We start from the raw sequence: 11,113 nt of genomic DNA on the forward strand, positions 1-11,113 counted from the left end.
ACCTGAGAACTCAGCTCTGATATATTTCTTTTGCCACTTCCCTATTGCAAGCCTTGTGTTCCTCTCCTTTTTCCCAAATGCCCAACTGAATTGCCGCAGTCGGAAAAATTTATCCTACTAACAAGGTTAAGACTGCATTTTCTCCTGATTTGGTTTTAAGTCTTACTGATAAATTCCTTAATTGTCCAGCACTAAGTTAAGGCAAACTTGTTCTCTTACCCCTTTCACCTAATCTAAGTGACATGAGCCTAAATGAAATGTAGAGAACCTTGTTAGTCTCAAACAAAGCACGAGTCATTTCTTCTATGCTTGATAGGGTACATAGGATATATTTAGTAGTTACTAATAAAGATAATCAAAATCACCATGCATTGTTAATCATACAGTTCTGTGACAAAATAACAAAAAATAATAATTTAGTGTGTTATTTATCCAAGCTATTCCCCCTCAGAAAGACTTAAGTTGAGCATAATGCCAAACTTCTTGAAGGCATAAGTTATGTTAGGCAGAACCAAGGGCAAGAAGTAGAAGTACTCCATCAAGAGGTGATGTGCTGAAATGAAAAAATATTAGCATGGACTGCAGACCTTCATGCCTGTCAAACAAAGAAAGTAATATTTATCTAGCTAAGGTAGTTCCAGAAACTATAGAAAAGACTCATAAAAAACATATATTTGCTCTCTAGAAGCAAGTAAACTACAAGAAAAACTGATTCCCACTTTTCTTCCTATCAGAGGTAGACCTTGTTGAAGGTCCCCAACCTGAGGTTCCAAAAACTAAATGGATAAAAATGAGTATATGTGTATGCCTCAACAATTGTTCATTATTAACAGTGTTGCAAATCTAAATTAACAGTAGTATGCAAATCTAATTTTTGTGCCTCATTAGTGATTATATCAAGACTTTTGTCTAAGCACTTCTATCAAAAAAAAAAAAATGGTGTCATTCATTCTAGCAGGTTGTAGGGTACTGCCAATGGTAGAGAAAGAAAAGAGGAAGGGAGACTGGAAATACAGAAACTTTAAAAATAAGTTACCTGTCAGATAACTACTCAGAAATGTCATCTTTGAATAAACAAAAGAGGGCTCATTTGGGTTCGAGATGGGAAACTCTTCCATAAGATTTTTCATCACCTAATCTTAAGGACTTCCCTGGTAGCTCAGACGGTAAAGCGTCTGCCTACAACGCAGGAGATCTGGGTTTGATTCCTGGGTTGGGAGGATCCCCTGGAGAAGGAAATGGCAACCCACTCCAGTACTCTTGCCTGGAAAATCGCATGGACCGAGGAGGAGCCTGGTATGCTACAGTCCATGAGGTCGCAAAGAGCCAGACATGACTGAGCGACTTCACTTCAATCTTAGGAACTATTTAGTTCACTTCAGTTCAGTAGCTCAGTCATGTCCAACTCTTTGCAATCCTGTGGACTGCAGCATGCTAGGCTTCCTTGTCCATCACCAACTCCTGGAGCTTGCTCAAACTCATGTTTATAGAGTCAGTGATGCCATCCAACCATCATGGAAGTTCTGTAATCAAGCCCCATTGGCCTCCAAAGTCAAATTTCCTGGGAACTATTACTTTTACTGAATTTTTATAGCTCTAATTGTGCATACTACATTGTACCAACTACATTGTACCATGTACCAACATGTACCAAAAGGACATGTTATTTTACTACATGTGATTTGAGTTTTTAGTTATCTGTCATGTTCCTATGAAGTTCTTATCTTCCAAATTAGATTTCCCCACATCTATTCTTCTAATGTTTCCCACATATCTGGCACAGAGTAGAAGAGAACTGAGCATCTGGCACTCAGCAGATCTCTGTTGATTAATTGACTGGATCATTTTAATTCTATACAAAAACTTTACTAATTTTAATTTGATCCAAAGTCAGCTAAAATTTTAATAAATGTATTTGTAAACAGAGATGTTACAAGGATACTTCTGTTGTGAGAAGGTATCTACAGTATTAATTTTGTAACATTGGCCTTCAACTCTTTCAAAACATTTCAAAACTATTCTACCTGTGGCTAACTAAATTAGGCAAAAAGCATGCAATTCATTCACAACCTAGGTTTTATCTTACTTTATATCTTAGTTTAAACCTTAATTAAAATCAGAGACTTTGTTTAAGAAGTAAAGAAATGTCATTCCAAGCACTGAGATTTAACAAGCTTGAGGCTGACAGATTACGCAGCTGTACTCAAGAGAGAGAATCTGATTCACTGCACTTACTGATTGATTGAGTAGGTACCACTGACGCAGTAGGTACCGCCACTGTTATAATTACAAGAGAATGTGTGGATCTCGATGTGCCAGACAGTGAAATTCTTTCTGTTTCCTGGGAGGATGAAGCTATCCATCACACAGTAAAGATAAGTTTGGACTGCAACACAGGATCAATGAGAAGGATGAAAAGTTGTGCTATAATATTTACGTCTTATGTATTTCAACTTTAAATATTTATGCTATTCACCTGTTTTACAATAATTAACTGTTAACCATTTGATAATTGTTTTATAATAAGTAAATGTCAGTTGATTACATCAGCAATAAAAACAATTTGTACAAAATCTAAATGCTACAACATCTAGAATATCAAGGATTATATCTTCTAATAATGATGTTTTATGGAAGAAAAATTGTGTCCTGAAACACTTGGTTGGATTTTTTTTCAAAATTAGTAAGAGCTATATTAGCAAATCAGTAATTTGCTTAAGAGTATTATTGCACATTTATCCTAAGTAGATCATTAATCACTTATTTCCTTGATGTTTTAATATTTTATACTCCAAAGCATTAATTTTAGATTTAATTCTATCCACATTTTAATATTAACATTTATTTCTAGGAAGAGTTGAGCCTGAACAAAATCTGTATCATAAAGTTTTTCAAAATAATTTTTTCTTTTGTTAAACATATGTTATTTTATTCATATTAAAAATATCAAAGCAGAAAGGAGAGGCAAAGTAGCCAGGCTAGCCCCCCTATTGCAATATGTTATTAATGAGGACACTCTGTACATCTCATGAATTATTTCAATTTGCTTAAAAACAATTGTTAGAACTGGTCCAATGTATATTTTGATACATTCCATTTATGCTATGATTTGGTTTAAGTCACTAAAAAAATTTTTTGAGAGAACACCATAGTTGAATCTTACATAAAATTAGCCAGAATATGTTAACCAGTTTGGATAGATATACATTAAAAGCACTTTCTCCTATTCCATAGGCAATCTTTTCACTTTCATGAAGATATCTTGAAGCATAAACTTTTAAAAATGGAGTCCTGCAACTAGGTTTTTCTTATTACTTATGCATTTGTTACCACATTAAAAAACCCTGAAGTTTTACTCCCTTGCTCTCTTCTAAGTGTCTTCTTAGTGTTTCCACTTAGGGAGGTAAAAATGAAAAAGAATATTAAGAAAGAGAAAATAGTACATTTACTTAGAAACGAAATGACCTCTAATAGAATTAATGAAGCTTCAGATTCAAACACCTTCATTTACACAGGTCCCTTCCAAGGCTCTAGGATGGCCGCTAGTAATGTGTTCACACATTGTTTTTATAAAAATTGCAGTCGCTTCTGCACTCCCACTTCTTTTCCTTCACACTCTGCCTGACATCAGACAGCACTAAAATGGCTTTTTTAATTTGGGGTTCTGGCAAGAAGGAAGTTATTAAAGGATGCATTTAGTATGGGCTTAGCAGGCACATTTATGTAGTTGGCAGTCATATCAACATATAGATTAGTAGCTGCTAGTTGTTCTGGTGTTGAAATTGCTTCTAAGAGTATTCTGATTATTCTGTATGCTGACTCGTCTAGCATTGTGATTCAAAAACACATGGTCAAAGAGGCATTTATTTAAATAACTGACAGAGTCGAACATGTACTATTTTGACACAATTGAAAACATACTATTTTAATTGCAAACTGGAAAGACATTTTGGGACATATCACTTGGCACAAGTGAAAACCATAGATTCCTCATTTGGCATTGCTTTTACTTATTAAATAACAGAAAAAACAGCAAAAACATATGGACTATAAGGATACTAGAATAGAGATAAACAATATCATAGAAAGTTTTCTGTAATCAAGAAACAAATTATTGCCAAAATGAATCTCAGATCCCATCAACAGCTTTATTTAATTAAATAAAAATTTTAACTGAAGTTATAAATAGACCCTTGTATTGTTTCCAAATGCAATTAATAGAGAATAATAAATTATTTGACCTTATTACCAAAAGATTTGAATTTCCAACTGACCTGACATGGAGTGCTGATCTCAGTGAAGACTTGAGAGAATGTATTAACAATGGTGTGTTGGTACACATGTAATAACTGGCTCTCTAGAAAATAAAACATAAAGAAGTTGATTTCTAGTTTTTGCTAGTGGTATAAATACTTCCATCACAGCCAATCAACCTACCAGTATATCACTGAGCTCCAAGTTGGAAGCAGATGCACACAATCAGCTCTTATGAGTACAGATGAAATTAGTGGAAGATATCTTCGTATCTTCCCAACACCACATTGCAAGGAAGATACCAACTGTACATTGGTTCACAGGAATTTTCCACTAAATTTTGCAGCCAATCATGGCCCAAAGAAAACTGACGTTCTTAAATATATGACAGTTCATATGTGAATGTGAAAGAAAGACTTCCCTCAATTTGACAATTTTAAAGATATACATAGCACTAGTGATATTAGTTATGATGTTGAAAAAACTTTTGCATTTTATCAGTGCAAATTTCAACAATCCTACAGAAGGAGACTGAATTGAGTTTTTATTATTCATAAAAATATTAGAAAACAATGGTCAATAGAGAAAGGATCAAAGAGTATGCAGCCAGAAAATATAAGGAAGAAAGTTTTTAAAGGTGGATCAGGCAATTAATGAAAACATATTATTTTTGAAATGTGTATGTTTTAAGTTTTGTTTGATAGCTAGTTATAATTTGCAATTTATTTTCTCATTCTAAAATCAATATTTGCTTTGTCTTCAATTTTGTATTAATAATTTGCATCTTTTTTCTTAAAGAGGATCCTCAGAATTGTATCAGTTTCAGATCCAAAAGGCCCTGAAGGGGCCCCATTATTGATTTACAATTCATCCTAGAGCCAGCTTAACTTTCAGATGTTAAGTGAATCGACTGCTCCAGTGTTGCTGACTTCCAATGGCAAATTTTGAGGAAGAAAAAATTTTAGAAAAAGTGTTCACAAATGAGTTGAGTTTTCTTCAAGATCTACCACTTACCAAATCTCATTTTTTGGTAAGTATTATGTTTCTGAGTATCAATTCACTTCACTTCACTCCAGTCACTCAGTCATGTCCGACTCTTTGCGACCCCATGAACCGCAGCATGCCAAGCCTCCCTGTCCATCACCAACCCCTGGAGTCCACCCAAACCCAAGTCCATTGAGTCGGTGATGCCATCCAACTATTTCATCCTCTGTCGTCCCTTTCTCCTCCTGCCCTCAATCTTTCCCAGCATCAGGATCTTTTCCAGTGAGTCAGCTCTTCGCATGAGGTGGCCAAAGTATTGGAGCTTCAGCTTCAATATCATTCCTTTCAATGAACACCCAGGGCTGATCTCCTTTAGGATGGACTGGTGGATCTCCTTGCAGTCCAAGGGACTCTCAAGAGTCTTCTCCAACACCTCAGTTCAAAAGCATCAATGCTTTGGTGCTCAGCTCTCTTCACAGTCCAACTCACATCCATACATGACCACTGGAAAAACCATAGCCTTGACTAGATGGACCTTTGTTGACAAAGTAATGTCTCTGCTTTTTAATATGCTGTCTAAGTTGGTCATAACTTTCCTTCCAGGAATAAGCATCTTTCAGTGTCATGGCTGCATTCACCATCTGCAGTGATTTTGGAGCCCAGAAAAATAAAGTCAGCCACTGTTTCCCCATCTATAAATATCAATTTATAGATGGGGAATAAATATCAATTATTCACTTTGAAAATCAGGTTAACTTGCCTTTCCATGCCTTGCAAGATAATTATTTTGGAGAAGTAATGTATGGGAAAATATTTTTATAAAGAGATATATGTCACCCCTGAGCTCAGCTTTACTCAACTTATTAATATATACATGAGTTATGTTGTGGTATTACTGTGAACTTAACAAATGAACTTAAAAAACTTTGAAACTTATTAAATTTTCAGAAACAACCTGGTATTATAATTTAATTTTGCTAAAATGACCTATTCAAATGAATTTGTTAAGACACACATTTTTATTAATAAAATACATGCACAAATAGTTAGTCTACCTCATTCCGTAAAGGATATAAGGTGGCTTTCAAATAAGATGGTGAGAAAATAAAGCTTTAGGATATGCTCTGCTCCTGAATGCCTTTAAATTGCCTTTAGAACTATTTAAAAATAGTATTTTACATAATCTGAAAGAAATAAGAAACAGCTATCTTCCAGATTGAGTCAGTATTTTACAAATCCTCCCACTGTCCAGTAAAGAGTTACAAATTCTTATTTCTTTGAAATCAAGACTTATACCAAAAACTGGCAGGCATGTCACAGATTTATTTTGCTCATTTTCATTTGTGTTTTTGCCTGCACCATCACTTTTCTTATGCTGGTCACTAGCACTATTTGTAGCTAATCTCTGTTTTGCTACTTAACTGACTGATAAGAAGACTCATTCTAAAGATTATTTTATCAGAAGCAGTGAGCCTGTATTTAGGCCTAATTAGCTCCTGGATGTTGACCTCAAGTTATCACAGTAAATAAGCTGAAGCTGCCTTTTATACAGTTCTGTGGTTTTAGCTCTTGAATATATGACTAGCATAATGAAATGGACACCTAGAAAGTAAATATATCTATATAAGGATCTATAACTAAGCACATTATAAAATGTATTTTGCCATTATTACAAGAATGTAAAAAGCATTCTTATAGAAACAGCTTAAGAAAAGAAAAATCAGGATATAAGAATGGTACATATAAAATTATTGCAAGAAAACATGCCCAAATCTTGTTTATCTTTATATATTTGCCATGAATTATATGCTAATTCTTCAATAAATATGTATTATACTTTTAAGCAGAAAATACTATGACTTTTTAAGCCTATTATATTTTAACTCTACTAGATACTATAAACCAGACATTCATTCTCCTCTGTGTTTCAATGCCCCACCATTTATTTACAAATGGATTTTTAGATTTCTAGGGGTGAGGAAAAGAAATCCCAGAGCTTTAGAGTCAACTACAAAGTGAGAACTCATAGTACCCAAGACTTTCCTCACTTTTGACACAAACTTCAAGTTTGGGAGATTTCCAAAAATATCATCTGATTTGATTGTTCACTATAAGAATTCACAAAACTCACTGTAGGTGATTATGCTCACAGTTACAGTTTGTTGCTGGGAAAGGAGACAGACTATAATCAACCAACGGAGCATCCATTGCCCTCTCCCCATTGAATCAAGATGCATTACTCTTCTAACATTGATTTGTGACAGAAACAGCAAGGACCTAACCAAAGCAGAAGAGATTAAGAAGAGGTGGCAACAGAAAACTATACAAAAAAGATCATAATGACCCATATAACCACAATGATGTGGTCCTCACCCAGATCCAGATATCCTGGAGTGTAAAGTCAAATTAGCCTTAGGAATTATTACTATGAACAAAGCTAGTGGAGGTGATGGAATTCCAGATGAGCTATTTCAAATCCTAAAAGATGATGCTGTTAAAGTATTGTGCTCAATATGCCAGCATATTTGGAAAACTCAGCAATGGCCACAGGACTAGAAAAGGTCATTCCAACCCCAAAGAAAAGCAATGCCAAAGAATGCTCAAATTACTATACAATTATACTCATTTCATATGCTAGCAAAGTAATGCTCAAAATCCTTCAAGCTAAGTTTCAACATCTAGTCAAGGTTATGGTTTTTCCAGTAGTCACGTATGCACGTGAGAATTGGACTGTAAAGAAAGCTGAGCACTGAAGAATTGATGCCTTTGAGCTGTGGTGTTGGAGAAGGCTCTTGAGAGTCCCCTGGACTGCAAGGAGAACCAACCAGTCCATCCTAATGGAGATCAGCTCTGAGTGTTCATTGGAAGGACTGATGTTGAAGCTGAAGCTCCAATATTTTGGCCACCTGATGCAAAGAACTGACTCATTTGAGAAGACCCTGATGCTGGGAAAGATTGAAGGCAGGAGGAGAAGCGGACAAAAGAGGATGAGTTGGTTGGATGGCATCACCAACTCAATGGACATGAGTTTGAGTAAACTCCGGGAGTTGGTGATGGACAGGTAGGCCTGGCGTGCTGTGGTCCATGGGGTCCCGAAGAGTCAGACATAACTCAGCGACTGAACTGAACTGAACTGAGGTTTCAACAGTATGTGAATCCATAATTTCCAGATGTATAAGCTGGATTCAGAAAAGGCAGAGGAACCAGAGATCAAATTGCCAACATCCGCTGGGTAATAGAAAAATCAAGGAAATTCCAGAAAAAACATCTACTTCTGTTTTATTGACTACACTAAATCCTTTGACTGTATGGTGGTTTAGTCACTAAGTCATGTCTGACTCTTGCTATCCCATGGACTGTAGCCTGCCAGGCTCCTCTGTCCATAGAATTTTCCAGGAAAGAGTACTGGAGTGGGTTGCCATTTTCTTCTCCATTTGACTGTGTGGATCACAACAACCTATGAAAATTCTTCAAGAGATAGGAATACCGTACCACCTTACATGTCTCCTGTGAAACCTGTATGCAGGTCAAGAAGCAAAAGTTAGAACAGGACATGGAACAATAGAATGGTTCAAAATTGGGAAAGCAGTATGTCAAGGCTGTATATCGTCACCCTGTTTATTTAATTTATATGCAAAATACAGATAAATCACAAGTTGGAATCAAGATTGCCAGGGGAAATATCAACCACAGATATGCAGATGATATCACCCTAATGGCAGAAAGTGAAGATGAACTAAAGAGCCTCTTGATGAAGGTGAAAGAGGACAGTGAAAAAAGCTGGCTTAAAACTCCACATCAAACAAACTAAGATCATGGCATCTGGTTCCATTGCTTCATGGCAAATAGATGGGGAAAAAATGTAAACAATGGCAGATTTTATTTTCTTGAGCTCCAAAAATCACTGCAGATGGTGACTGCAGCTATGAAATTAAAAGGCAGTTGCTCCTTGGAAGAAAAGCTATGACAAACCTAGACAGCATATTAAAAAGCAGAGACATCACTTTGCTGACAAATGTGTGTATAGTCAAAGCTATGGTTTTTCCAGTAGTCACATACAGATGTAAGAGTTGAACCATAAAGAAGGTTGAGCACTGAAGAATTGATGCTTTTGAACTGTGGAGCTGGAGAAGACTCTTTGAGAGTCCCTTGGACAACAAGGAGATCAAAACAGTCAATCCTAAAGGAAATCAACCCTTAGCATTCATTGAAAGGACTGATGCTGAAGCTGAAGCTCCAATACTTCAGCCACCTGATGCGAAGAACTGACTCACTGGAAAAGACCCTTATGCTGGGAAAAATTGAAGGCAGGAGGAGAAGGGCGCATCAAAGGATGAGATGGTTGGATGACATCACCAACTCAATGGACATAAGTTTGAGCAGACTCTGGAAGATAGTGAAGAATGGGAAGCCTGGGCATGCTGCAGTTCATGGGGTCTCAGTGAGGCAGACAGGACTTAGTGACTGAGCAAGAACAACACTGCCAACCAGAAAATTTGCCCAAGCTGCAGAGTTTTTATAGAGATCCATTATACAGCCATGATTGATTGATTGATTGATTGATTGCTAAAGGTTGCTGTAAGTCTCGAAGATAACTGATACCTACATCACATTACTGGTCTTTCTGGCATGGTCAACCCTCACTCTAAATCACATTGTCAGACCAGCCAATATGACCAAGGTCCTTAGGCAAAAAAAGGACACTAGAAATTACCTCCCAGAAACTTTGTGAAGTGAAAATCTCTCAGTTGTGTTTGACTCTTCGTGACTCCATGAACTATACAGTCCATGGAATTCTCCAGGCCAGAATACTGGAGTGGGTAATCTTTCCCTTCTCCAGGGGATCTTCCCAACCCATGAATCGAACCCAGGTCTCCCGCATTGCAGGCAGACTCTTTACCAGCTGAGCCACAAGGGAAGCCCCAAAGCTTTCAGTTCAGTTCAGCTCAGTTGCTCAGTCATGTCCAACTCTTTTCAACCCCATGGACTACAGCACGCCAGGCTTCCCTGTCCATCACCAACTCCTGGAGCTTGCTCAAACTCATGTCCATCGAGTTGGTGATTGTTAGGAAAAACGCCGCGGGAAGGAAAAAGCCGCCTCTAAGGACCGGTGGTAAAGGCCTTTTATTAAGCGTCGCTCTCGGGCAGAACTCCCGGGGGCTGGTGAGTGAGGAGACAAAGGGAGTCTGCAAGGTATGAGGGGTGGGGAGGGTTTTTATAGTCCGGGCCGGGCGTCCAGGCCAGGTCTTTTCATATAAGGAAGAAAGCGCGGGCTACAGCGATGGTCAGTGTCTGAGGGCTCTATGTTGGTACCTGATTGGACAAGGCTGCAGGGGGCCAGCCCCTGGAAGTTTAGCCAGCCTCCGGAATTTGCCTTGCAGCACTTTCCCGGGGGCATGCCCCGACCTTTCAGTGATGCTATCCAACAACCTCATCCTCTGTCATCTCCTTCTCCTGCCTTCAATCTTCTCCAGTATCAAAGTCTTTTCAAATGATTCAGTTCTTTGCATCAGGTGGCCAAAGTATTGGAGTTTCAGCTTCAGCATCAGTCCTTCCAATGACAATTCAGGACTGATTTCCTTTAGAACTGACTAGTTGGATCTCCTTGCAGTCCAAGGGACTCTCAAGAGTCTTCTCCAACACCACACTTCAAAAGTATCAATTCTTTAGCACTCAGCTTTCTTTATAGCCCAACTTTCACATGTGTACATGACTACTGGAAAAACAATAGCTTCTACTAGACGGACTTTTATTGGCAAAGTAATGTCTCTGCTTTTCAATATGCTGTCTAGGTTGGTCATAGCTTTTCTTCCAAGGAGCAAGTGTCTTTTAATGTAATGGCTGCAGTCACCATCTGCAGTGATTTTGAAACTCA

This window comes from Cervus elaphus, chromosome 12 (genome assembly GCF_910594005.1).
Source record: "Cervus elaphus chromosome 12, mCerEla1.1, whole genome shotgun sequence".
Taxonomy (NCBI): Eukaryota; Metazoa; Chordata; class Mammalia; order Artiodactyla; family Cervidae; genus Cervus; species Cervus elaphus.